General features: G+C 41.5%; 1 protein-coding gene and 1 long non-coding RNA gene across 5 annotated transcripts in view; one reads left to right on the forward strand and one right to left on the reverse strand.

The window, feature by feature from the left end:
- LOC129364582 (partitioning defective 3 homolog) overlaps positions 1–26,110 on the reverse strand; it is a 343,226-nt gene that overhangs the window by 30,644 nt on the left and 286,472 nt on the right. The gene's annotated exons all lie outside the window — the stretch shown is intronic.
- On the forward strand, positions 6,209–12,454 carry LOC129364583 (uncharacterized). The gene is made up of 3 exons (XR_008606461.1): positions 6,209–6,288; positions 8,026–8,191; positions 12,017–12,454. It is a non-coding gene; the product is annotated as an uncharacterized LOC129364583 (long non-coding RNA).

The following is a 26,110-nucleotide window of genomic DNA, read 5'->3' on the forward strand; positions in this document are numbered from 1 at the left end:
TGCATTCATGAAGTCATAACCAGTGTTATTATTAGCCCGTTGCGCAGTGTGGCTTGCATTGATCTTAAAGGGGAAAACCACTGCTCATTCCAATCTAAATTAAATTACAATTATCCACTTAAACGGTCAAATCTACAAGTAATGAGGGCTGTAAACTTGGGGGGGAAAACAAAGAAAGATCTTCCACAGTTACTTGAAATGTAAATTTTGAAGACGTTTTACAGAGCACAAGAGGTAGGAGAAGTTCATTATCTAACCTTTATAGGTTTGGCTAAATCTAATTCAGTCTAACATAGTTTAAACTCCACATCAAGAGCTTTATTTCCATCCTGTTAAACAAATTTAAAATACAAAAAAAAACCCATCAAAGGAACGTCAGCGTCTTGTTGTCTGAATGGGAACATATAACTCTCTGCAAACAGTTAGCCCTGATGGTTCTGAAAATCTCAATGATTCATTCTCAGCGCTGAGTGTAAAGATGAAGAACTGTGAACTACGGGCCACTGATGGCAATGAATTGATAAAAAAAAAAGAGACAAAGTATTTGCAGAGCGAGAGACGCACTTCAGCGCCTGCATTCCACTCAGGGCAGGACCTCTTCGCGCAGAGACAAAGCACAGCGGCGTGAGATGATCATCTAAAATAATGAAACTTGTAAGTACCTGTCGTAAAAAACCTCAAGTGGTGGAGTTTGCTTCTGATCCCAATAACTCAAAAAAAAAAAGAAACAAAATCGAACGTGTGAGTCAAATTGACCGCTGAAATTAGCTGAATTATGCTTTCTTTTGTAGTATGTAACAGTTTCTTTACGAGTCCTCAAATCAAACGGCAGATACCTGAAGCCAGTGTTGAGCGGTGATGAGATACCTCTGCAGGTTTTCAATTCATTGCCATATTGAAACCCGAGCAGCTAAAGCATTCGGCTTCAGTCACTGAGTGAAACCAACACCACCGACTGCATGGAAAATTAAAAACGTGTTCGCAACCCTGAAACCGACAACCTCCATGCATCTTGTTTCAATTAAAAATTTCAATCGAGTTAATTGGAGTGTCTGTATTTAATCGCATTGGTTTGAACACTGCAAGGTGCTAAACCGATATGCAACAGGAAAGTGAAGGTGGCCTATTTTTTAACCCGGAAGTTCCAGTTCAAACTCTTGGCGAAACGTGCGTTGGCTTTCGACCTGAGGCCAATCAGCTCCCCTGCCTCCCGCTTATTTCAACAACACCCTCTCAAACTGAAGCACCTATCAGCTGCCCCCCTTGCACTTGTCGGACCACTGCAAAAAGATGGGTTTTTCAGGTAAAACATGTCAGCACACCAAATATAAAAAAGAACAAAGTGAATGTTTTTTGGTATTCTGTGCTGCTAGAAAAAGAACGGAAAAGGAAATTGTACATTATTTAGAAGAAATGACCTTCAATTAAATGTACAGCGAGCAGAGCAGGCTCAGGACGTAACTGGAAAAAATGTCTTCTGTGGTTTATGAGCTACTCCGGCTGAACGAATCCAAAGGTTTTTTTATACAGCGCTTGAGCTCTGTGGTTGTTTAATGCAAATATATGGGAACCTGTCAGAATCCGAAGGAGCAGATTGATCTACTCAACACATACAGATATTCACATTTGCACAAACCTCTAGTACTTGTTTGCTTTTCTGGTACATTACCAAAGCGACACACTCTGACAGACTACCTGTAATGAAAAGCTAACATCAGAATTTAAACAGGCTCAAGAAGCAAAGGTCGATTGGTTGTATATTAGATGAGATTTCAAAAATGTATCACTGCAACAGACTTGCCTTCTTCAGTTTGCTTTCATACTCTGGCTTTTTTTTCCTTCTTCATTTTCTTCTTTTTTTTTGCCAGCATGTACAGCCAGTTTTAATCCCTTTTTAATGACTAACAAGCAGAGCAGAAATCCTGCCTTTTATTAAGGCACTCGGGTTTCTCAGGTTCGTTCTAGGAGGCTTACACCTGTAAAGAATCTCATTTACTTCGGCGCGGCGTCACGCTGCGCCGAATGCAGACGATCGCTCCCTTTTCCAAATGTCAGAGCCCTGACGCTCAGCATGTGAACCACGAGCCGGCCCGTAAATAATTCACATCTGCCCCGCGTTGCTTCCCTCATTGCCCTGTACGCATCCCAACAAGTCTTCTCCTGAACAGCCCTCATCCCACCCCACAGTGTGCCACCACTAGTCCTTCTATACATAATGAACGAGAGACGGGGCGGGATGTCCATCACCCAGAGCCACTTTAAACAATAAAAATATTGACGGCGGGTGTAATAAAGAAGAATTAAAAGGATGGATTTGAATGATTTTTTTTTTTCTTCTTTTTATCCCCCCCTCCCTTCTCCCTATTTGGATAGTTTCAAGTTGAAGTCACACAAAGAGGTTAGATGTTGAGATTCTTTTGGTGCTCTCAACTGGGATTTCCATCACCAGATTAAGTGTTGGAGTCTCCAGAAAGAGGGGTGAACGACAACAACAACAACAAAAAAAAGCAGAGCAGGTCAGAGGTCATGACATTTAGTAATGACCAGAGAGACGCAGAAAGAAAAGAAACATGTCTGGCAGAGTTCTTTCAACTGGGACTATCAATATTGTGTAATAATCGATGTGAAGGTCAAGAGGCTGGCAGATACTGACAGATGGAGGACAAAATGAAGAATATGGAGGAAAACGGTGGAGGGTGAAAGGAGGGGACGGAGGCTTCCGGACGCAAATGAAAGGTCAAATTAGAGCAACTCATTTACGGAAAAGAATAGCTTGGATTGTTCTGAACAATATGGACATCAGCTCCATTTGTCACGATTTCTGATTGAGTTTGAGAACACACTGCCTCTACTGTGCTTCAAATAATATATATATATATATATATATATATATATATATATATATATATATATATATATACACTCAACCAGCTAAGGTGTACTCTCAATGGCAGGGTAATAACAACAGAGCAGCCCCAACAAGGCTGGAGACTGAACAATACTGGAAAGGCATATGGGAAAGGGAGGCGTCCCACAACAGCAATGCACAGTGGCTGATCTCGCTATGAGAAGACCACAGCAACCTCCCTGAACAAGCACCGGTAACCATCACTGTGACAGATGTTCAAGAAAGAGTCTCAGGTATGAAAAACTGGACAGCACCAGGGCCTGACATGATCCATGCCTACTGGCTAAAGAAACTCACTGCTCTCCATGAGCGACTGGCAGCCCAAATGAACCAGCTGCTACAAAGTGGGACTCACCCTGAATGGTTAACTGAAGGGCGGACAATCCTAATCCAGAAGGACCCATCAAAGGGTCCAGTCCCACCCAACTACCGACCAATAACCTGCCTCTCCACAACCTGGAAGCTCATGTCAGGCATCATAGCGGCCAAGATAAGCAAACACATGGATAAACACATGAGCACGGCACAGAAGGGTATCGGTGTAAATACCAGAGGAGCCAAACACCAACTCCTCGTAGACCGCACAGTTGCCCGAGACTGCAAAACCCGACACACCAACCTGTGCATGGCTTGGATCGATTACAAGAAAGCCTATGACTCAATGCCGCATACTTGGATCATTGAATGCCTAGAGATGTATAACAGCAACAGGATTCTGAGAGCCTTCATTGCAAACTCGATGAGGCTGTGGAAAACCACCCTTGAAGCCAACTGCAAACCACTTGCACAAGTGTCCATCAAATGTGGCATATACCAAGGAGATGCTCTGTCCCCGCTACTGTTCTGCATAGGCCTGAACCCCCTCAGCCAAATTATCAACAAGACTGGCTACGGATACCGACTCAAAAATGGGGCCAACATCAATCACCTTCTCTACATGGATGACATCAAGCTGTATGCCAAGAGTGAGCGAGACATCGACTCACTGATCCACACCACCAGGATCTACAGCACTGACATTGGGATGTCATTCGGACTAGAGAAGTGTGGTCGGCTGATCACAAAGAGGGGGAAGGTGATCCGCACAGAAGGAGTCTCACTCCCACAAGGAACAATAGCAGACATAGAGGACAGTTACAAGTACCTAGGTATACCACAAGCAAATGGCAACCTTGATGAGGCCACAAGGAAAGGAGCCACAGCTAAATACCTCCAACGAATAAGGCAAGTCCTGAGAAGCCAGCTCAATGGCAAGAACAAAATCCGTGCGATAAACAGCTATGCCCTGCCAGTAATCAGATACCCTGCTGGAATAATTAGCTGGCCAAAGGAGGAGATAAAAGCCACAGATATTAAGACTAGAAAGCTACTAACCATGCATGCAGGGTTCCATCCCAAATCCAGCACCCTGAGACTGTACACGAGCCGCAAGGAAGGAGGCAGAGGACTAGTGAGTGTGAGAACCAGTGTCCAGGACAAAACATCTAAGATCCATAGAAACGTCAGGGACAAAACTTCTACAGACAATGTGCTCAGTGAATGTCTCAGACAACAGGGAACGGAGGTTGAGGTGCCGGAGATACCATCATGGGAGGACAAGCCCCTACATGGGATGTACCACCAGCAAATAACCCAAGTGGCTGATATCAGTAAATCCTACCAATGGCTGTAAAAAGCTGGACTCAAGGACAGCACAGAGGCCCTCATCCTGGCCGCCCAGGAACAGACCCTAAACACCAGAGCAATAGAGGCCCAGATCTACCACACCAGACAAGACCCAAGGTGTAGGTTGTGCAAGGAGGCCCCTGAGACAGTCCAGCACATAACAGCAGGGTGCAAGATACTGCAAGGGAAAGCGTACATGGAACAACATAACCAAGTGGCAGGCATAGTGTACAGAAACATCTGTGCAGAATATGGACTGGAAACCCAGAGATCAAAGTGGGAAACACCCCCAAAGGTGGTGGAGAACGCCAGAGCTAAGATCCTGTGGGACTTCCAGATCCAGACAGACAAAATGGTAATGGCGAACCAACCAGACATTGTCGTAGTGGATAAACATCAGAGGAAAGCCGTTGTGGTAGATGTAGCAATACCAAGTGATTGCAACATCAGGAAAAAGGAGCACGAGAAACTGGAGAAATACCAGGGCCTCAGGGAAGAACTGGAGAGGGCCTGGAAGGTGAAGACCACAGTGATGCCTGTGGTCATCGGGGCCCTCGGGGCAGTAACCCCCAAACTGGAGCAGTGGCTACAACAGATCCCAGGAACAACATCAGACATCTCAGTCCAGAAATGTGCAGTCCTTGGCACAGCCAAGATACTGCGCAGAACCCTCAAGCTCCCAGGCCTCTGGTAGAGGACCCGAGCTCAGAGGATAAGAACCACCCGCGGTGGGTGAGAAGGGAATTTTTTATATATATGTATATTTGTGGATTTCTGTCCAAATGTTTTTTTTTTATTGTGCTGTTTTTTTTTTTGTTTTGCAACTTTTTAAAATAATTGTTTTTTTTAACTACCTATGTTATCCATATAAGGCGCAGGGGTTACCGACTAATTTTATTAAGATTGTTGTCAAATTCACAGATTTTGAGACTTAGCACATATAACAGTGTTTATGTCATAAAATAGTGTCTAATTTACTTTAGCAAACTGTGGGACTAATTGAAGCCGGTAAGAGTCAACCTCAAACAAAGTTAACTGAACAAACTTTAGAACCTGCAATGTAAGCATGACTGAAAAATACATGAATTATGAAAATATAAGGATGTGTAATACATTTGTTTTACCAGTAAAATTTGTTAATTTCCTCAATTTCACCAATCATGTTTTTTTTTTTTTACCACATTTTAAAAAGTTTGAATAAAATTAGTTGATTAAGTACGTAGGTTTGTAAGACTTCTTCCTTCCTCTCCAGTCAACCTGAGAGGAGTTTTGTATATGTCAATACCCCCTCAACCTATGACCCCCAGCATTCATGACATCATTATCAATCCAGCCAGACAAAATATGGAGCTGACACCATCATGATCTATGGCCATGGTGTTTTGTTTTTTTCTTAATGAAGACATTATGTTACCTTAAACTGCTAAAGCCCCGTCCTGCCTGTCACTGCATTTAATGGGACTGTGCCTCCATCACCTCGGTTCAGACATCAATCAATCAAAAAAGTCCATCTGACAGCTGCTGGCCACTTCACCCCCAGTGCATTAGCATAATCATTACAGCCAGGAAAACACACTTATTCTCATTGGCTGTGAATATTTTTTCAATTATCACCATGACTGTGGGGCATCATTCCCCCAGTGACCGACATGCTAATCAGGACCAGCGGCAGTCGATAATCAGCGGCATGAAAAAGGCCATCGGACACGGAATTGGTCAAGTATAATTATTTATTCTAATGAGGTAGACATTAATTAACTTAGCCCTGTTTTTTGAAAGGTACCTGTCAAAGTAAACAGACAAGAGTAGCTCTTATAGTCCGGCCCTGGTCAAATGTGAGAAAGTTCCAAAGACTCGTCTTCTCAGGCAGGTCAAAGTGGATCTCTTAGTGTTTTTTTGTCCTCTTCAGAGATTTAGTGGACCATAAGTCTTCATGCTCCATATAAAAGAGGGCAGCGAGGTCAACTGTGGCAAGCTTTTAGCCCATAAGTCAGACGTCATGGCAACATTCCAGGTGCACACACTCCCTAATGAATCCGTCCTCCCGGTGCTGGGACAGGAACGCATCTAAAGGAAGTTTCAGTGGATGCAGCAGTCCTGGCCTGATAATGTTCCAGGCCAATGGATGTGAAGCGGATTAGACTGAAGTTTGTGTGGGTCTCAGTTAGGGCTGCACAAGGAACCGACAACACCGTGCAGCGATAAATCAACAGATAATACATCTGGTAGAATATTCAATCATTTGACTGATACAAAATCACACAGCATTTTGGGGGACGTAAGGGATCTGGTCAACCTCTCTCTAGGTTGGTGACATCAACTAATTCACAGATTTTTTTGGTTACCTAGCAACAACAGTGCTTAATAACTGCTTAAAGATAAAAAAAAAATGTGTGTGGAGTAAAAAGTGTGGATACAACATCACACATCATTGTGGAGGATGCAGGCAGAGGAAAGACTTTAGCCTGAACATCTCACAGCCAGCTAAGCTGGGTTGGTGATGTCGATTAATTTACTCTTTGGTTACCGAGCAACAACTTGTCCAGTAACTTGCGCAGCAGCAGTTTCAGCCTCATAACTGATTAAAAATAAACAATAATGGCGTAAGGTAGAAGCTGTGGACAAACAGAAAACGTCACGCCACCAGCTTAGCAGTGTGTCAGATATTTAAAACAACAAGCTAATCAATAATTGTCATTATTAACTCATATGAGATGATTATATCCCGATGCCTTTTCTAGGCTTAACATCCAGACTTGGGTCAGTGAGTATTCGGAGGTCTGATTCCTGCCAACAGATGGTTGATAGGAGGAAATCAACCAGTCACTGAGCCACGCGGTTAGCAATTCACCCACGTTAGTTGGGTGTTTTGTCTGCCTCGGTTTGTCTTTCCTAGCAGGGTGACTTCTGGACTTCCCCAAAAATGAGCTGCTATCATAAACTGGATCATAGTGTAATCTCCTCTAATCCTCAGACAAAGACTAAGTGCTTCTGAGTCGGAGTAAACAGAGCGGTGAGGAGGAACGGGCGAGGTATGGGGGGGAATTGCGGTGGGGATGAGACGGCTGGTACACAACCAAAGTCTGTGTTCTAAATTAAGGAAATCTACCTCATTTTGTTCCACTTGTGAGGTACTCCTGCTTGCAATTTAAGCAAAAAGAAGAAAGAAAAAGTATCTTCACGAGAATTGGCCACAGAAACAAAAAGTAATTATAATTAACTCTCCTCTTGTGGGGTCTTCTATTTTTATCTAATAAGACATCGCTCACTTTGGCCACCCTAAGCATTTAAAGACTAAAACTCCAAAAGGGGAGCTGGGTAGGGACAATTACACAAAAGACAAACATTAAATGTTCCTTGTAATGCCAGAAAGAAGAAAGCCTTTGCCCACGGAATGTCTACTACTGATTTCTTAGCTAACAGCAGCTATGACAAAACACTGTCACCTTCAGGTGGTTTCAGGAAGGGATGTCAGGGAGGAAGCTGTTGGTGTTCTCCGAGGCCCAGACAAGCCACAGGGGGATTAGCCCTTTGTGCTGATGAAAGAGTCCAGGCGGTCACGGGTTCGACCACAGATGGCAACCGCTACTACTAGATGATGTATGAATGAACGCAGTGGTGAGTCAGAGCTAAATGAAGATGCCGTCACTTGCATCTGCCTGCAAACACACACTTATCTGAGTACACGCACACCTATGCACATTCATTATCCTTCACCGGCTCCCCTCCACAGTCCTGTATGTAGGGCAAGAGGGCACGGGAACAAAAGTATTAAGTGGAAGTGATCCCTTTAATTACAGGCCTGTGTTTGGAGAGGTTTCAATAAAGCCGAGAACAATAGAAGCCTTCAGGAATGGTCAGCCTGCTGAGTTAACACACACGTCCTCGAGCTATGACAGAACACACACACACACACACACAGCATGGTGGAGCAAGGATGTCACAGAAATTAGAGATGGGAATCAGCTGGTGACCGGGATCAGACAGTTTTCAGGTTTGGGTCCGTTTTCAATGAGTGATTCCAGCACAGCTATGCTCTGCCAGGCTGTAAAAACAATTCTCTTTTTCTGTTGGTGAGGTGTTTTTTGTTTTGTTTTTGTTTTTTTCCATTCACAATATTAGTAAGGTGTTTACAAATGGAGGCAGAGAAAACATGGAAATGAAGGAAGTTATTTCTTGGACAAGTTGAAACTTTGGCCATAGAATATCAAGGAAAACACGTAGTTCAGACAATGTTGTGGGATCAAACACTATATTGATTATAATTAATTTACCTGATGTGATACCATCCCTGGTCTTGAAGTTCAGCATCTCACCTGCTTAAAATACGTGTCCACTGAGAGCAATGAATGTTTGTCCAACACACCAAATCCAGAACCTTGAGGCTTTGGTACTGTTTTCTATTAAACCAGTCCCAGTGTGGACTGAAAGTAAATTATTTACTGTAATAATTACCGTTACATGTAAAGCTTAAGTGTGTAAAATGTCAACACGGAGGTGTAATTGCCGACATAATTTACACCCCATAGAAAGATAACCGCACAAAAATGGACCATCAAAAGAAAATGAGCTTATTTTACATCTTTTCCTCTTTTTATGTGTTCCTGTAAATCGCTAAAGACCGAAGGCACCTTCCTGAGAGCGGAGCCATTAAAATTAAAATCCTAACGGCAATATGCTCCATAATACGGTGTCGTTAGCGGCTTGGAGGATAATAAAGAAGTGATAATAAACGAGTCTGTTGGCTCTCTCATGGTCCCAAAGTGTGAGGATGGGTGTTAATAGGTGGCTCCTTTAAGGAGAGAATGTGTGAAGGAGGAGACCTATATGGGGGAAAAAAAACAAAGAAACTTAGAAGAGATTGTGGCAATGTGTCCATTTGAAACGTGAGTTCTGCCTGTCGGTGAATCTTGACAAGCTTAGGGATAACTGTAGATGCATGGAAAATTGATTTGGAGCTCTGTGGATATGACAAAAAAAAAAAGTGAGCGACTGAGCAAGAAGTTCTGTGAAAAAAATCAAATCCTCTATCTCACTTATCCCCTCACTGTCAGAACTTCAAACACATGCATGATACGACAGTAAAAAAAAAAAAAAAGGAAACAAAAAAGGTAACAGTTTATTTCATGTTTTTAAAAGTCATCTTAAGCAATGGATCGACTGTCGGGCACTGATAGGAAGCTGTCCATTATCGTCTTTTAGCTTCCTCTCAGCTCCATTTTAAAGCGAAGTGTTTGGGAAGGTGATATGAAGCAAGAAGAGAAAGGAAGAAGCTTTTCCAAATTTCTGGTGGGATGTCTGTGTCAACAGGAAAATCAAGTAACGGTGAGGGCACCGTGTCCGCGAACACGGCAGAGTGGTTCTTGGAAACTGAAACCAGCTCAGCTCTCGACAGACTGATGAACACCAAAGTGTTCCTAAAAACAACTTTAATGAATCCCGAAGACCAGTAAATTATGGTAAAGCTCAACTTGAACCACACTGTGAGATCTTGTAAAAATTAATGATAAGGGAGAAAAAAATAGACTGAAGTGTAAACGAGAAGGCGGCATCTTTCATGTGCAAACGCAGCTGGTAGTAAACGAGGCCCGCCAATTGGCTGGGGTTCACAGAATGCAGATCTTAAAGCAGGGCGTGGCTGCGCTGCTAAAAACAGAACCCCCCGCCCCACATCCACCAAACAGTTTATAACGACTGTGACAGCATCACAAGATGCTGTCACAGTTATTTTTTTATCTTACTATGTTTACTGGCATGCTTCAAATTGGTCTGAATGTGGAAAAAGGAGGAATATTTTTGTGGAACACAAGTGTGTGTTGCTTCTGATGTGTATAGTCCATGTTTATCAGGATGAAGGGTGTGGAGTTCATGCTGTTCTACTGTCTCAGGATGGAGTATTGTCCTAATGCAAAGCAATCCTATGGGCTTATTTTATTTGCCATGGTTGATCACCTTTGTGCTGAACATTGTAAATAAGTGTTTTCATATAACCAGCTTGATTAACGTATGGCAGCATATTTTTCTATATTATCAACTGCGTTTCCGTTACAAACAGGCATAAAACTTTTTCAATGTTCTGCTAATGTCGGAAAACACACTTTCGCAACTGCGTTGTTAATTGGAGTTATGGTTTTAGAGTGCAGGCGTGGATTCAGCACTTTCAAACGACAAACTCAACTTTTAATGAACTTTGAAAGGCTGTGAGAGCTCAGGTGGAGCCAGCTGCGTGTTGTCGAAGGAGGCCAGTGTTTGCAAATAAGCCCTTTTCTGCTGTACACAAACTGGCATAATGTGAAAAAAAATGATTCAATTGAAAATTTGCAAAGTATACCAATTGCGATTCAACTCACAAATCCCCTCATCCTGACGCACAAATCAGAAAAACAGGGTTTTTGTTTAGTTTTTTTCAAAATCTAAACACACACATGGCAAATACACAATACAGTTAATTGGTTTTAAGTTTTGGTTCTGAGAACAGAAAATACCCACAGAAAATATTTACTTGTTAATAACAATACTTAAGATCACAGATAAAAGACCAACTAAATTTTAAAAAAAGCAACAAGTTGTCTTCTTAACACAAATGAAAAAGTATCAAAATTTGGTTTACAGTAAAATAGAAATTCCATGTCAAAAGCGTAGTCAATTTGATGTGTTTTCTTGGTGAATGCATGTTGTAAATGCTGATGATGTTTAGCCCACCCTGAATTAGCTTTATGAGAGCCAGCTGGGGTTTGATACGTTTGCTATGTTTACCTTCTTGTTTCTTCTGGCTGTTTAGCTATGGAAACCAGGTGACTCCACTCTGACAGGAAGTTTACACAAGAATGAGTTCATAGTGGCTCATAGCTGTGAGAATATATCCCTGTGGGTGTGATTTTCCAAACTTCTGCAGTATAAATTGGTTATTGCTCCACTAGGTCCAATACTCTGCACCTCTCCAGGTATTCCGCTCACGGCAGCTTCACAGAAGCTCGCTAATGGTTTGAGAAGGTTATTCCTCCTTTAGATTCATTTCCTGAAATAAATAGGAACTATAGGCCTTCACTCTTCTGGCAAAACGTCGTCTGACAGTTAAATTGACTTACATCCAAGGACATGTAGTGTGATGTCAAATGAATTAAGTTGATATCAGTTCCACCTAGCTAACTGCGTGTTTGTAGCTTTAACTTCAAATTGTTCTACATTATAATGTATAAAAATAGTAATGTGGATCATGGTGTCATTGTAGTTTTCTATTCCTAATCCGCACATCCATGTAAAAAAACCATTTGATACAGTTGGGGGTGAGGGTTATTGTATCACGATGTAAGGATTACATATCTCCAGATATTGATAATTATTGATAATTGTTTTGTTTGTTTTAAATATCTTCTGCCCAGTTTGTTTAAAAAGTGATATGACAAATGTTAAGACTGACTGCTGCTCTCATTTGCCCCGAAGGTGTTTCAGCAGACTCCACACCCTAAAGATGAACTGCCTGATTCCAGCCTCATTTCAGCCCATTGATCACGTCTCATACAGTCTGAGATAGACGGCCAACGCTGAAAGAAGGGGCCACGCCATTAGAGCCTGAGACCATCCATTTTACTGCAGATCAGTGGGACGGTTCCTGAAATGGACCTCGGAGCAGCGTGTATCAGACACACACCAACTCTTCTTCTGCTCAACCGAGCTCGTCCACGCCCTCCCAGGCCTGTCCTCCCTCTCCCCGTTTGAGACGGCATGACGACCTGGAACAGTTGGTACATAAAAAAAATAATAAAAAATACTAATGGTGCCTGGAGAAGGTTTTGTTGGCTTGCGTCCTTTGTCGTGCCACTCTGATTAACAGGTTGCACCAAAAACAAAGTCCCTTTATGATAAAGCAATGAATCTTTTCGAACACTGCCAAGATCCCTTTTAATAAAATTAAGGCTCGTTCCGTAAAAGAAAGCATATGAAAAAGAGAACAGTTGAGGGCTTGTCATTTGGGCCCAAAGATGTAGCGTGACTTCAGCCCTGAAGTGAATCAACAGCCTGTCATTAAAGTAACGGCGATGGTGATGGCCTCATCTTTTGAACCGCAACAAGACCCGCTGTCGCCAGCACCAGTAAACTAAAACATTTTCTATATACTGATCTCACTGCTTAAAGTCATTTTAGTGAGATGCAAAAATAAAACTGTGTGCACTTCTGTTAACCTACATGTTCTTTGCTTTCAACAAAATACTTTGAGTTGCCATGGCTAAGCACCCCCACCACCAACCAGTTAAATTCACGTTGCACATTTTTGTCGGTGAGTTACGATTTAATCCGACCAAAATGCAATGAGGCGATCTGGGACGTTGTTGGCGAAAAAGCATTTAGTGATGAAAAAAAGAAACGACCAGTAACAGAGGAAGGCATAGAGAAAAAAATAAATGAACGGCAAAAGTACAGGGAAGGAGAAAACTGAGCTTTAATTAAGGGGGGGGGGGGGGGTGCAGAAATGACAAAAGGGACCAAAAGACCAAAAGAGGAAGGCAGCAGGTAGAAGCAAATGAGGAAATGAGAAACAGCTGGGAAGGGGAGCGAGCTGGCAGGCAGGTGGAACGAGAGAGATAAATGAAGTAGACAATGAAAAAGGGGAAACGCTAATGACAGCTAACAAACGATCACTAATCTAAAGTTACAATCCTGAAGCAGAATGAGAAAAAAACAACAAACAGGTGAAATGAATGGAAATAAGCAAAGAAGAAAATATCAAACATTATTGCTTCAATTGTTGACTGTGTGTTCTTTGTATTTTATGATTTTATGATGTAAAGCATATTGAACTGCCTTCTTGCTGTAATATGCTAGACAAGTAAACTTTATTGTTTGATTGATTGTTGACTGTATGTCGCTTTTATGACTTCTCATTGTGTTTTATGATGTTAAGCACTTTGAACTGCCTTGTTACAAATAAACTTGATTGATTGAACAAACAAAAACATCTGCAGATCATAAGAATTTTGCAAAAGAAAAAATAAATAAATACTGTAGCCATGTTATTTTTACTTTAAACTTATTATATTGTTAAAAATTCGCTCTGACACGCCAACAAACTGGATATGTGTTACAAATATGTAAAGAAAAACCAGCAGAGGGCTTTCTGTGACATTGGATTTCAATAAACCTTTTTTGTTGTTGTTCTTTTGTAAATTCATACGCATTCTCACATAGACGTGAATTCTCCCACCCTGGTATTCTTTTCAGCACAGACTGCCCAATGCAAACCCTTCAAAGAGAGAGAATGAAATAAAGCTGTCAGAGAACCGAGATTAAAAGCACCGCCGCATATTAAAAACAAAATCTCATTCATGCAGCTTAAGCTGGGTCGCTGCAGGGCCTTTGGCGCTATGGTAACCTAAAAAAGCGAAGGATGAAGGGAGGTTTGAATGGAGAGCGGCAAGAAGCGAGACTTTTTAACCTCTCAGTGTTCACATGACTCCATTAAGCTAAAGCAACAAAGGCGGCGAGTCAAGAGACGGACTTTCTAACAAACGCGTTTCAGCGCTTCTATTCAGGCAAAACCAAAATATTTACCCTGAATCAGACAACTGTAGCAAAGTTTACTCCATGTAATGGCTTAAAATGAGCTGTTATGCTTGTGTGTTGGAGAAGTTGTGTCTGTTTGCAACAGATATCCTCTTTTGCCAGTTCAAACACAAAAATCCCATCACGTATTTGGGTTTAGTATTTTAGTACACTTTGGGAGGAAAAAAAGAACAAAACTAAAAGTATTTTTTTCAGGAACATAAAGAACCTTGATTTAAGCCAACGATTCTTGAATATTGATTAAAAACTACTAGTTTATTGATAGATTATTTCAATTGTAAAATACATTTTTTCCTTATAAGTGAAAAAGAAAATCAGCCAGTGGAACTAATATTTTGTTATTATTATTATTATTATTATTATTGACTTAAAACAAGTTCCTATATCATGCATGCAAGTTACTGTTAAGTTAGACTTGCCATATCTCAAATATGACAAAACTAACTGCCATAACTTTGCCAGATGGTGCAAATATCTTGCACCATCTTGACTGGTGCAAGATATTTGCACTAGAAACTTGATAAGATTTTGTGTTTTTGCAGCGGATCCACATATAGCTGTTCTCATTTCTTCTCACAAGCCAGCAACTTTCTTCCAGCACACCCTTCCTGTGGCTCTCTTCTTCATCAATCTTCACATTTGCCTCCACCAAGCATCCGGCCAACAGCCTGTGTGGCAATTCAGAAGGCCACAGTGGGCGGTGCTGCTTCGGCGAGGGAGCTGTCCCGTTGCCATGCCATTTAAATCCGGGGCCAAGGACCCCTCTATTGTCCGCTGCCGTTCGGAAGCCGGCACCAACATTCAGATCGGCCGGTCCTCGTGCTGTTCCCTGACCTTTTCAGGCACCCAGCTGGCACTAAATGCAGAAATAATTATTATCCAAATGACTCAGGCCAGCGCTGTCCCCTCTTTGTGCACCGAGGGGGAATTAAGGGACGAGGAGGAAGAGGAAGGGGTGGGGGCAGGGGGGCTCTGAAGGGCAGGGGGAGATGGCAGACAAAGAGGACCACTCAAAGATTGGTCTCCAGCTGCCTTCAGCACTGTATATTATCTTGTCTGTTTCCTTTCAACATATCAATCCCCTTGATGAGTCAATATTGTCCTACTGACAAGTACATGGGTAGCAAATCCTTTTTGTGGGCCCAACTGCTTATCAAAGTGCTGTTGGACTAAAAGGTATAAAATGACATATTTGCTCATGGATGTTGGATGGTGTTTTGGTCATCCGTGAAGTATCTGAATTGGTAAAAACATAAAATAACTTCTCAAACTCTGGGTTTGGGTTTATGTTTATGTATTTTTGACTCTTTGACGTGGTTTAGCAAAAATGTTCATTGTTTACATACAAACAAAACATCCTGATCTGCTCCTGCAAGAGTTTTACAGTGTGCTTTGTGCCTTCAGACGCCTCTTGTGTTCTTGCAGACGGATGCGTAACTAACTAACATCATTAACGCTGCATTGCCAGATGTGAGACATGTCCAGGAGTAAATCGTCCACAATCAAGAAAAAGTGGCAACAGCAACTGTGGAAAAGGTCTGGACCTAATTGTCTGCACGTCATGAAGAGCATTTCTGTTTTTCCCCCGTAAAAATGACTCGTCATAAATAAAGTTTACTGTAAACGATAAATCGCGACCCATGAAAGCTTTACAGCCTTTTAAAGCAGATAAAAAGAGATACCCAAAACTAGGAATATAAAAATATCACAGGCAAACAAAAAAAAAAAGTAAAAAAAAAAAAACAGAAAACAGATGAAAACCTTGTGCAGAGGGAAAGGTCATGGTCAGGAAGGGGCTCTGAATGCACTAAACTAAACTCAAAACAGATTTATATTCAGCCGCCCTGCAAGTCCAGTAGAAACAGAAAAATGTGTTATGGATTTTCAAACCAATTGAAGATTAATTTCTAAATCTGCACTCGTCCTTTGTCTTAACCTGGGTGATCTGGCTGTTTAACTCATCATCATTGGAGAGAGAAGATGCAGTACACACTATGTGTTTGAATATGCAGTCTTATATATTCAATATATTAGGATAATGTGTTTATCAGATTAAAAGTCCCTTTTGAAAATAACCTTTAAGCAGATATTAGACATATATTTGTTTTTTTATATAATTTTTTGACGAATTGGTGTTTCATTTTTAAATGTCATGTTTCCACTAGTTATAAGCGGAAAATCATCACGTTTAACATAAAGGTTTTCAAACATCAATTAGTGTGTAATTAACCCACATAATGTGTTGTGCTTGGTGAAAATTTTCCTGAAATAAATGGCCAACTTTATTGAATGGATCTGTGACATGAAATGCGTCATATGTTTTGCTCCACGGTCCAAAATGGTGCCCGAATGAATGTATTTATGTCTTCCAGTGCAATATTGACAAAATCAGAAAGAAGAGAACAACACGGCGCTAAAAAACGATTGTTGATCACATGACTCGCGATGAGACAAAAGTGTTTCCATTGCAGTTTTGCAAACTGCGCTCATTTCGACACGGCTGAAAACATCCCCACCTCATTCTAGCGCAAATCGTAATTCCGACTTGCAAAACTTTTAAGTCAATGACAGTGCTGGCCTGCAAGAACCCTTGCATTCTGTCAATTTCTGCTGAAACAGGTGCAGTGTTTTATAAAAGCGCCGCTGAGATCCGCAGCCTTCGCTTCGACCTGAACTCTATAAATAAACACAGATCAAAGGGAAGTCCTGAAAGTGCCGCAGAGACACGCCGCTTTAATAAAGTTCACACCAGCCTCTTAAAAACCTGAAACTTTCACCCCCCTCTGTTTAATCAGTTCCTGATGCAAGCTGCGGCCCGGTGCGTCGGAAACCGAAACGAGAATGCTCCACAGATGTCGGAGCCGTCCGAGTGCAGGAACGCCTGTTGGACACGCAGAGCGAGGGATGGAGAGGGATGACGGCGAATTCAGAACTTCAAAGCTCAGGCGTGAAGAGGAGAAAAACTCTGTGGATTTTGTTCCTTTCACCGCGAATACGCTCGCGGAATGCGGAAGAGGCTCCGTGAGAGAAAGAGGTCTTTGAACGGAAATGTATGCCCTTTTGCGAAATCAGGGACGGTGCTGCACCGACAGAAGGGTAAGGAAGCGGGAAAGATGAAGCCATTACTGCGAATAAGTGCACAAATCATGTATGCAGAGCACTATGACACAATCCCTGCTGGAGGATGAAAGAGGAAGTAGCATGCCATTTCCACAGTAATTGTGAATGTAGCTGAAATTCAACTCTATTGTGGTTGGAACCAAGAGTCTGCAGGGCCGCCCAATAAAGATGCTGCATGTTATTGTTTACGTCTGGACATTTTGCATGTGCACACAATGCCAGGTGGCAAAAAAAATAATTATTTCACTTGTCATCCATAGCCACACGGCTGGAACAAATCTCTTCACAAAATGCAACATGGATATGTAGATTTTATTAATGTAGTGTGGTGCACCACGACAAAGAGAAAACAATGGCCGTGAAACTTTCGTGGTATTCTTTTTTCTTGCACTGTGTGTCGGCGGACAAATCCATTGCCATAGCATCTGACTGACAACAGCTCCACTAGTGCATCCGGATTCAACACCAGAAAACACGCAAACACCCAAAGAACGGAGCAGTCAGTCCATCACAGTTGTATGTGAGGGACTGGACAGTTTTCAAGTTTGATGTTTGTTTTGCGATGATTATTAATTGATTGATTAGCTAATGTAAACACTTGGTCTGTTGACGATCTGTCACAGAGCTGGTGTGCGGGTCGCCTTTTCTTAAACTGAACAGAATTCTGCAGAATTCTGCAGCAGATCTACATGTTAAGGTTATCAAAGTCAAGCTTATATAACCGACCTACTTATATATTTCTATTTTAGTAAAACTAAGATTTAGCTGGTTATGTTGACAACTTGATAGGTGTAGTCAACGTCAACGAGGAATTTTTTGCAGGACCTTGCATGCGCGATGTCACATTGAAATGTAACATCACGCGTTGAAACGTGTCTATTGTCCGCCAGCCATCACATGATAACGGCAATACAAATGGGAACGAAACACAATAATAAGGCTGTCTGCTCCAGCTCATGGAGTCTCTATGGTGAAATGCGGAGGCTGTAAGGGATGCTGGAGATTCCTCCCCAAAGATTTTTATCTTTACAGAATGTCACAAGAGCTTTTGTTGCTCAAATCACTCATGAAAGTTTCATTTCTCTGCCTTGTTTTGCTTCAGGGCCTAAAGACCAATGAATAAAAGGGGTTAAAAGCAGGTCTTATCAGTTGCAGGAGATGTAGTCTAGCTCTGTCTTCCCAGGATTGTAGCAATATCTCGGCTCGTAGGTACGTAATAAAATAAATGTCACGTTTGCAGAAGTATTTAGGAAGGCTTACTGCAGCTGAATACCAAAGAAACGTGATGTTTTTTTATTGACTCTGACCAACCAGAGATTGTTGGTGCAGAAAAAGGGAAGTCCACATCAAATTTTCTCTTACAGCCCGGGGGGTTTCTTTCTTACGGAAAGTGGAACAATTTGCTGTCTTTCATATTGTAAAAAAAAATCACCTTCTGACTTGTAACATAAAAGGAGTGATCCAGAAAACACACACACGCACACACTTTGGTGGAGTAATGAAAGCAATGGAGAGTGGATTTGAGGAGATTAACCTACCAGCACTTATATTTAAATGCCTCTATCTGGCCTTGCTTCACCAAATCACATAGAAAATGTTAAGAAGCAAAGAAGGGAACAGTGGGGTTGATTAGATTGAGGGGAGGAATTAGGCCTAAGCCGAGGCGCTTTCAGTTATTTAAATCTGCCCCCTTTGTCAAGGTACACAGCCAAAGCGCCGCGGAAACTTATTCCAAGGCGGCGAATAAAACGTCTGAAATTAAAAGGAGCAGATAAGTGAAAAATCTCCCTGCTGCTCAGCCATGTTCATTAGCCCAGCGCTATTCAGGTAATGGCTGAAAATAAGGAGCGATGAATTGGATTGTCTTGTGTTGGCAGGCGAAGAGCTGAAACAGATGCAGCCCACTTTTAATTAAGGCCAACTCTGAAAGGGGTCACTCAGTAATGAAGAAGAGGCAAGGTCGGGAGGACTGGGGAGAACTGTGGCTCAACGTCAGCCCTAAGGGGAGGAACGATAGAAACACAGCGGCACGCATTGGAAAAGCACGACTGCAAGGTGACTTTGGAAGGCAGCTGGATTCAATGCTTTTCAGATTGTTATCTGTAAAAGATTTTGAAACCATGTATTAATTAGTGAAATGAAACCTGGGGTGTTTCCACCCCTGATAGTCTGGTAAACTCGGTTTGATCGGGGACCAAAGTTGCAGCAATTGCTATGTTTTCAGCTGGTGCAGTTCTTTTTCGCACTGCACTTTGCCAAAGGATCTAACACCTTTGAAAAAACTGTTTACATGTGAACCTCTGAGGAGGCCGCTGTAACCAAAAATGCAGCTGCATTTGATTTTGACGCTTGTAGAATTTCTTTTTTTGTCTTTGGCAAAAGACCACAGGCCATTTCTACCTTCAGTGCCAGACTCACACATTTGTTTTGGTTGTATTTACCCAGAATGCCCTTGTCAATAATCCATGTCCTGCTTTTGGATCGGTCTTTGGTCCACTTGGCATCGTATTCAAACTTCACCCAAACCCAACTGAGACCTAGATTTTTTGGCGGATCACAGTTTGCTTCTTTGGTCTTTCGCAGAGTTTGATTGTGCATTCACACCTCCCCAAATGAACCGGACTTTCTAGTAAACAAACTAAAGTCTGATTAAAGTGGACTGAACAGGGCTGATGTGAATGCACCCCAAGTCTAAATTCCTCTGACTCTACAATCCCTACAACGTAACATGATGGTGGCTGTATGATGAGGTGGGAGTATTTTTCCTAAATAGGAATGGGGAATAGTTAAGTTAAAGATTTGGCTAATTACAAACTAATCTTGTTAAAACAAGAACCCTTAAAGTAAAATCAGAGATACAATAAAAATTATTTAGATCAAAGGACAGTCAAAGTCCAGGCCTAAATCTAAATAATAATTTGATTCAAGACTTGGAAATGGATGTTCATAAATATTGTCCTGACAATCTGACTGAGGCTGAGAAAAAGTTGGTGAGATTTTTACTCTTTAGATATGCCTAGCTGGTAAAACCTTGCTGCTGGAATTGTGGTTATACAAATTAGTATTTCTCCTTTCACCTCATAATTATGGTTTATGTTTATAGCTTTAACATTTGAGGCTTGTGGCGTTTTCACAACATCTATCAGTGAATAAATGAGTCGCTGAGCCACTCTGTCTCTGTATCGCCAAAGAAAATGTAAAAATGGCCAACCTGCATTCTAATAACCACACTCTCTCATCAGCATGTCCATAATGATTCCAGATCGTATATCTATGGGTGTGAAGAGAAGCATGTGAGACAGAGAGAAGCGACTTGGTGTCTCAGCAGGGGGTGCGGAGCCATCAAAGAGAATCCCAAAGACACTCATCCGCCTTCACTGATGAGACGCTGCGTTCATATTTGCTAACATCACAAGCGTGTGGATTTAAAGCGTGCGCATGAGAGTGTGTGGTACGCGAGAGCATGGTGGATGTTCATTCTTAAATCCATAACAGGGAATTACTTCTGCGAGTGTCTGACCTCCATCTGTCAGGAGCTGCTGGTGCCATATTTGGTTTTATTTCATCTGCCGAGAATCAAAGACCGTAATCCTGCTGCAACAGGCATCGCCGCAAACGCTCTCACCAGACGGAAACGTGTTGAAGAAAAAAAGAAAGAAAAATGATTTTATATTTGGATGTGAACAGTTTTGTGGCTCTGCGTTGGTCTGACGCAGGACAAACATCCCTGTCCTGACTTGACCGCTGCCAGCTGGTTGCTCCAGTTTCTGCTTATTAACACACAACACACTGCCACTCTTAGAGAGTCTTTGTGTCTTTGACAAAGGCCCCAGTGGGCTTAGAGCAGACAGTACCCACTCTATCTATAGAAGATGACAGTGGAGTTGCCATGTGGGCTCGGAGCGGCGCGGTTCTGCCTTAAAGCGATGCGTTCAGTTGAAACAGAGTTCATGCAAATTCTACAGAGAAGTGAAGTTAAATGGAAATAACATATCACACTGTCAACATTACTGTATCTTACTATCATTTTGATTTTGCATTTATTTTTATCGTGGTAAACATATTTACAAAACTTTGGTGTTGTAAAAAAATAGGGAAATGCCATATGCCACATTTTCCATTCCAATTGGAAAATAATTTGATAATTGCAAATGTTACATGTCCCACTAATGCAGGAGTGTCAACTTATTTTTTTAATTTTTATTTTGGGCCATATATCATGGATGACCTCAAAATGCAGATGAAAAGAGAATATAATGATAATATTACCTATTAAGGTGTTGAAATATCAATAATTTGGTCTCTGCATTTGATGAGTAGTTTGTAATTTTACACAAATTAAGAACACATCTTGAAGCTTCTCCTCATGTGTCTATCCAGAGTTTAAAAAATCACATAAAAAGCTTTTAGTCCCTGGGCCTTGAGTTTGACACATGTATGATAATATTTTACAGATATCAATGGCTTCTCTATGATTTTTGTAAGTCATACAACAAAACGGTGGTACAGAATGACTACAATCAAAAGCTGACCTTCAGTAGTCACAAAAATTAAAATACAATCACGGGAGAACATCAGATATAAGAAGAGGTGAAAATTAGGAGTGGAACAACATTGCAACATTTTAAACTGCCATAATATCTCTTGTCAAAGTCTCAAAGTGCAGCAAGTATCATCATGGACTCCCACTGCTATAGCAAATCTATGCTGCTATTTTGGGCCGTAGTTATGAAGGTGACAACTTTATGCTCAACAGACCACATGGCTAAGACTGTTTTAGCACCAGTCAGCCTGTTGTGTGACAATACTCAGTAGCAAAAGCATTGAATGAGCCCCCAGCTCTTTTAAACTGGTTTTCGTACGAGGTTTGTATCTCAACTTGCTTAATCTTATCTGCTTGCAAAGCTAAAGTTAGCATCTGCTTCAGAGCTCGTTAGTCAAGATGAAAGGCAGGTTTATTGAAGCTGAATTGCAATATTGCACCCAAAAAGATGCTCCAAAATACAGTTTGAGATTTTACAAAAACTACTTGCGTTTGTAAAATCTCAAAAAGCGAACATCTGCATTGCTATTTTTTTTTGTCTTTTGAACCAATCTGAGGTTAGACGAGCATAAGATCACCATATGTGCTTAAGTCAACCTGAATTTGATTATTCAAACCAGAATAAAAAAGAAGACACTTATTTTGACAAGATTGTTGCTCAAACCCGATTTGGTCTCAAACTCATATCTTTCAGTAAAGCAGAATTCCATTAACAAAAAAACACAACTTTAGAAGTTCACCACCAAAGTGCCATAGTAATCTTTATATAAAAAATACATTTCTTTTTGCATATAAAATTATCATTTTTATCAATTTGGTGAAAAAAATTGAGCTTCCCCACCTTCCCCCAGAAGTGCTATTGCGATCTGCAAAAATTCATAGCTTCTGGTCAATAAACACCAATCAGTGGCAGGTCGAGGGTTTTAGCGCTGTCAATCATGCTGATGCTCACAGTTGGTTCAGCACAAAACAGCCTGCCACAAATGCTAAAGCTAGTTAGCATGGCCACCAATGTTAGTGGCCGGACAAATTACTTTTCTGTAACATTAAGTTGTTTTACACCATTAGCACATTGAGCAGCAAACAGGAGATTGATTGACAGCGCTAAGACCCTCCTGTTGGTTGATTGGTCGTTTTTGGAGCGTTTTTGCGGACCGCACGGGGAGGAGGTGGAGGATTATCTGTCTCATGCCATACTGTCACAACATGGTGACAATTTTAATAAATATGGATAAAACATATTTTTGCACAAGTTACAACTAGCATAAAAAAATGCAATTAGCAAATCTAACACCACAAAATACCAACAGCTGCATCTTCAATCTAACAACTAAAAATTGCAAGCTTGTCCCCGATCGCTCTGGTTACCATCACATGACTCAGGAGTGTTGGTTGCAGAACAGTCCTATCAACATCGACCCCCCGGGTGTAGGAGGGACTTGATGGGGAATAAATCACGTGGCAAAATTATATTCTGATGTGTGCCTTGAGTGCATATTGATTCGTAATTATTTGTGCTAACATTGGTGAGGGAGGGACAATGCCATCCATTACTCTGTGAAAATAGGCATGAGTGAGGGTGATGTGGGGGGAGAGTGGGGCTGATCAATGTGAGCAGAATAAGGATTGTGGTGAAAAGCACGGTGGCCATTCCTCTGTCAAAGCTGATCATTAGCCCGGGCAGAAGAGAGAGCCCTCTTAGCCATGACCAAGGCTTGCTTTTACAAAGCTGAAGGTAAATTACATTCCATTCACAGAGGGAGGAAAAAAATAAATAAAATAGATCTCACCGCTCACACAGTGGCACAGCCAGAGCTCTGTAATAACAGAGCCGGTGGACCGAGGGCAATCATCCATTGCGTTTTGCCCTTTTCTCCTTTGTATGTCTTTTGCTGTGCCACTGATAGCTTGTCATGAGCAGTGTGATTTTAAATCAAAGGGAAAAGTCCTAAATGATGCCAAAGTGTGAATCGCAAGCATACAAATGATTTAACGTGAAGCCGTCAGCGGGGAAAGATTATAACGCCCTGACAGAAATACGGCAGAGACGCCCATCGACGGCCCGCTCTGCGCGAAATAGATTCAGCGTTCTCTGAACGAACGCCGGCCGCTCTTTTATTGCCAGCAGTTAAGATACGCCTCTGGGAGACCCACCCCCATTACCCTTCAGAGGGCGCCGCGCGCTGACCCGCCGCCGGGGAGGCTGTCACGGTAACTGCTGGGAAAAGTTGATAGCACAATCACAGTGTAGCTATGTAGAACAAGAAAACATCATCCAGGCCGCGTCGGGGACATTCATACATGAACCAACAGGCAACAATTGAGCTGCTCCCGCTTTTCAATAAATAATAAAGAAGCACTTCTAGCTGGAAAAAGAAAAAAAAAAACTGTATAACAATGAAGAAAAACTACATTACCCTCAGCTGGGAAAAAGAAGGAGGAAATTGTGAGCGATCTAACAGCGTTAAATAAAGCCTACAGGCGCAGAGACTGTAAACCTGCTTAGCTACCTGCCATGTACACACTCACACACACACGAGGGCACACACCAAGAAAAGAGAGCCAATCTCGACCAGCCATTATGATTTGATAGCTCAAATTGTAGCAATGATTCAAGAGCGGTCCTGTGGGTTTTGTGCAAGAGCCCAAAGCCTGTTATTTCACCACTGGGCATCAGGGGATAGGAAAGGATGCTACTGCAGTAAGAAGCAACAACAACAACAAAAAAAAGATTAAATCACAGGCTATGAAGCCACTCTGGACAGTGAGGTTGATGTTCCAGGCGTGTGGATGAGGTGTTTTGCTTCAAATGTACATTGTCATCTTCGTGTGAGTGCAACCAAGTTGAAACCTGTTTCAATGAGGGGGTTGGTGGGGGGTGTGAATTCTGTGCAGTGCGGTAAAAACATTGTGAAAGCAACAAGACAGAATATATAGCTGTATGGGTATTGTTTTTTTGTTGTTCTGTTTTCTAGAAGGTATGGAAGCGAGATCAGTTCACCCACCTGCCAGTATGTATGTCTGGAAGGCAGATATACTGCATGTTATGCTTTGAGTGATTCCAATAGGAAATGCTGAAAGCAGGCATGGGCCTAATGACTTTTTTGCAGTAAGATGACACTGAGTACTTCCACTGTTTGATGGTCTCACTCTTTTCACAATTAATTTTTTTTAAGTGTACATTTTTCAGCTACTAAAATAATAATATAATAATAATATCCATTATAATAAAATGATGACAGAATTGATTATCACAGTCAGAAAAATATTATCTACTACATATATATTCAACATTTTTTTTATTTTAATGAGGCATTATATTACAAAGTTAATTTTCTTTCCGGTCAGATTTGATGTATGTAGCATTTTTGTAACAACTCAGCAAGCTAACTATATTGATTTCATATTTTGAATTTAACTTTGCTTTCTTACACACACACATCTAACAAATCTAACAGCGTTCCATCCAATGTGAAAAAAAAAATATAAAAAAAATGATGGTCTGATGAGAGCCAGAAGGAAGGAAGGAGAAAGCTCCAGCTGAGCAAAGGCCAACCCCCCTGCTGCTGCACTCCAAGCAGTAAGCTACATGGGCTGGTGCTGGGGAGGAGGTAACCTCCCTGGGCGCTTAAGGTGTGTTGTGTTGTACGCTTCCCGCCATTATGCCCTGCACCCTGCCAAGAAGTGCCATATTTGAGGAGCAAGACCCATCGCTGTGCGTCAGTTCGTTCACCAGCACACTTTGGAAAAACGGAAAAGCAAAAGTACAGGTGATGTAAAAAAGTAAGCTGACAGAAGAGGTAGAAAAACATGCTAACTGTAATTAAAAAATGGCCAGTTTTAATCCTGAGGGGAAAATAAAAGGTGCAAAACAAGGTGCAATCTACCTCCTGGTTCAGTTTGATGATGAAACAAAGTACTCCACTGAGGAAGAAAATATCTCCATCCTCAAGAAAATAGGAGGTCCTTACACCCAAATTGATTAGTACATTGTGCTTAAATGGCACCGGAAGATATGTTACCTAAGGTGAAGTTCACATGGAAAGATTTTTATGTAGATTTTTGTCCCGATTTCCCTCTTCCGCACCAATTATCAGAATTCATCTTAAGATTATTTTAAGAGGGATATAAAATCGGGAATATTCTACATGTTGGATTGTCTCAACCTGATGTCACAGAATGTGTGGCGTCCTCCAAGGACAAATGTCAACACAGCCTCTTGAACGTGACTTAAAGCCAGTCATAAAGTAAGGTGACAGAAACAGGAAAGGGAAATTCAATATACACAAAAGACAAAACACCAGTAAATCTGG

Source organism: Poeciliopsis prolifica, unplaced genomic scaffold, assembly GCF_027474105.1.
Source record: "Poeciliopsis prolifica strain line A6 unplaced genomic scaffold, Auburn_PproV2 SCAFFOLD012, whole genome shotgun sequence".
Taxonomy (NCBI): Eukaryota; Metazoa; Chordata; class Actinopteri; order Cyprinodontiformes; family Poeciliidae; genus Poeciliopsis; species Poeciliopsis prolifica.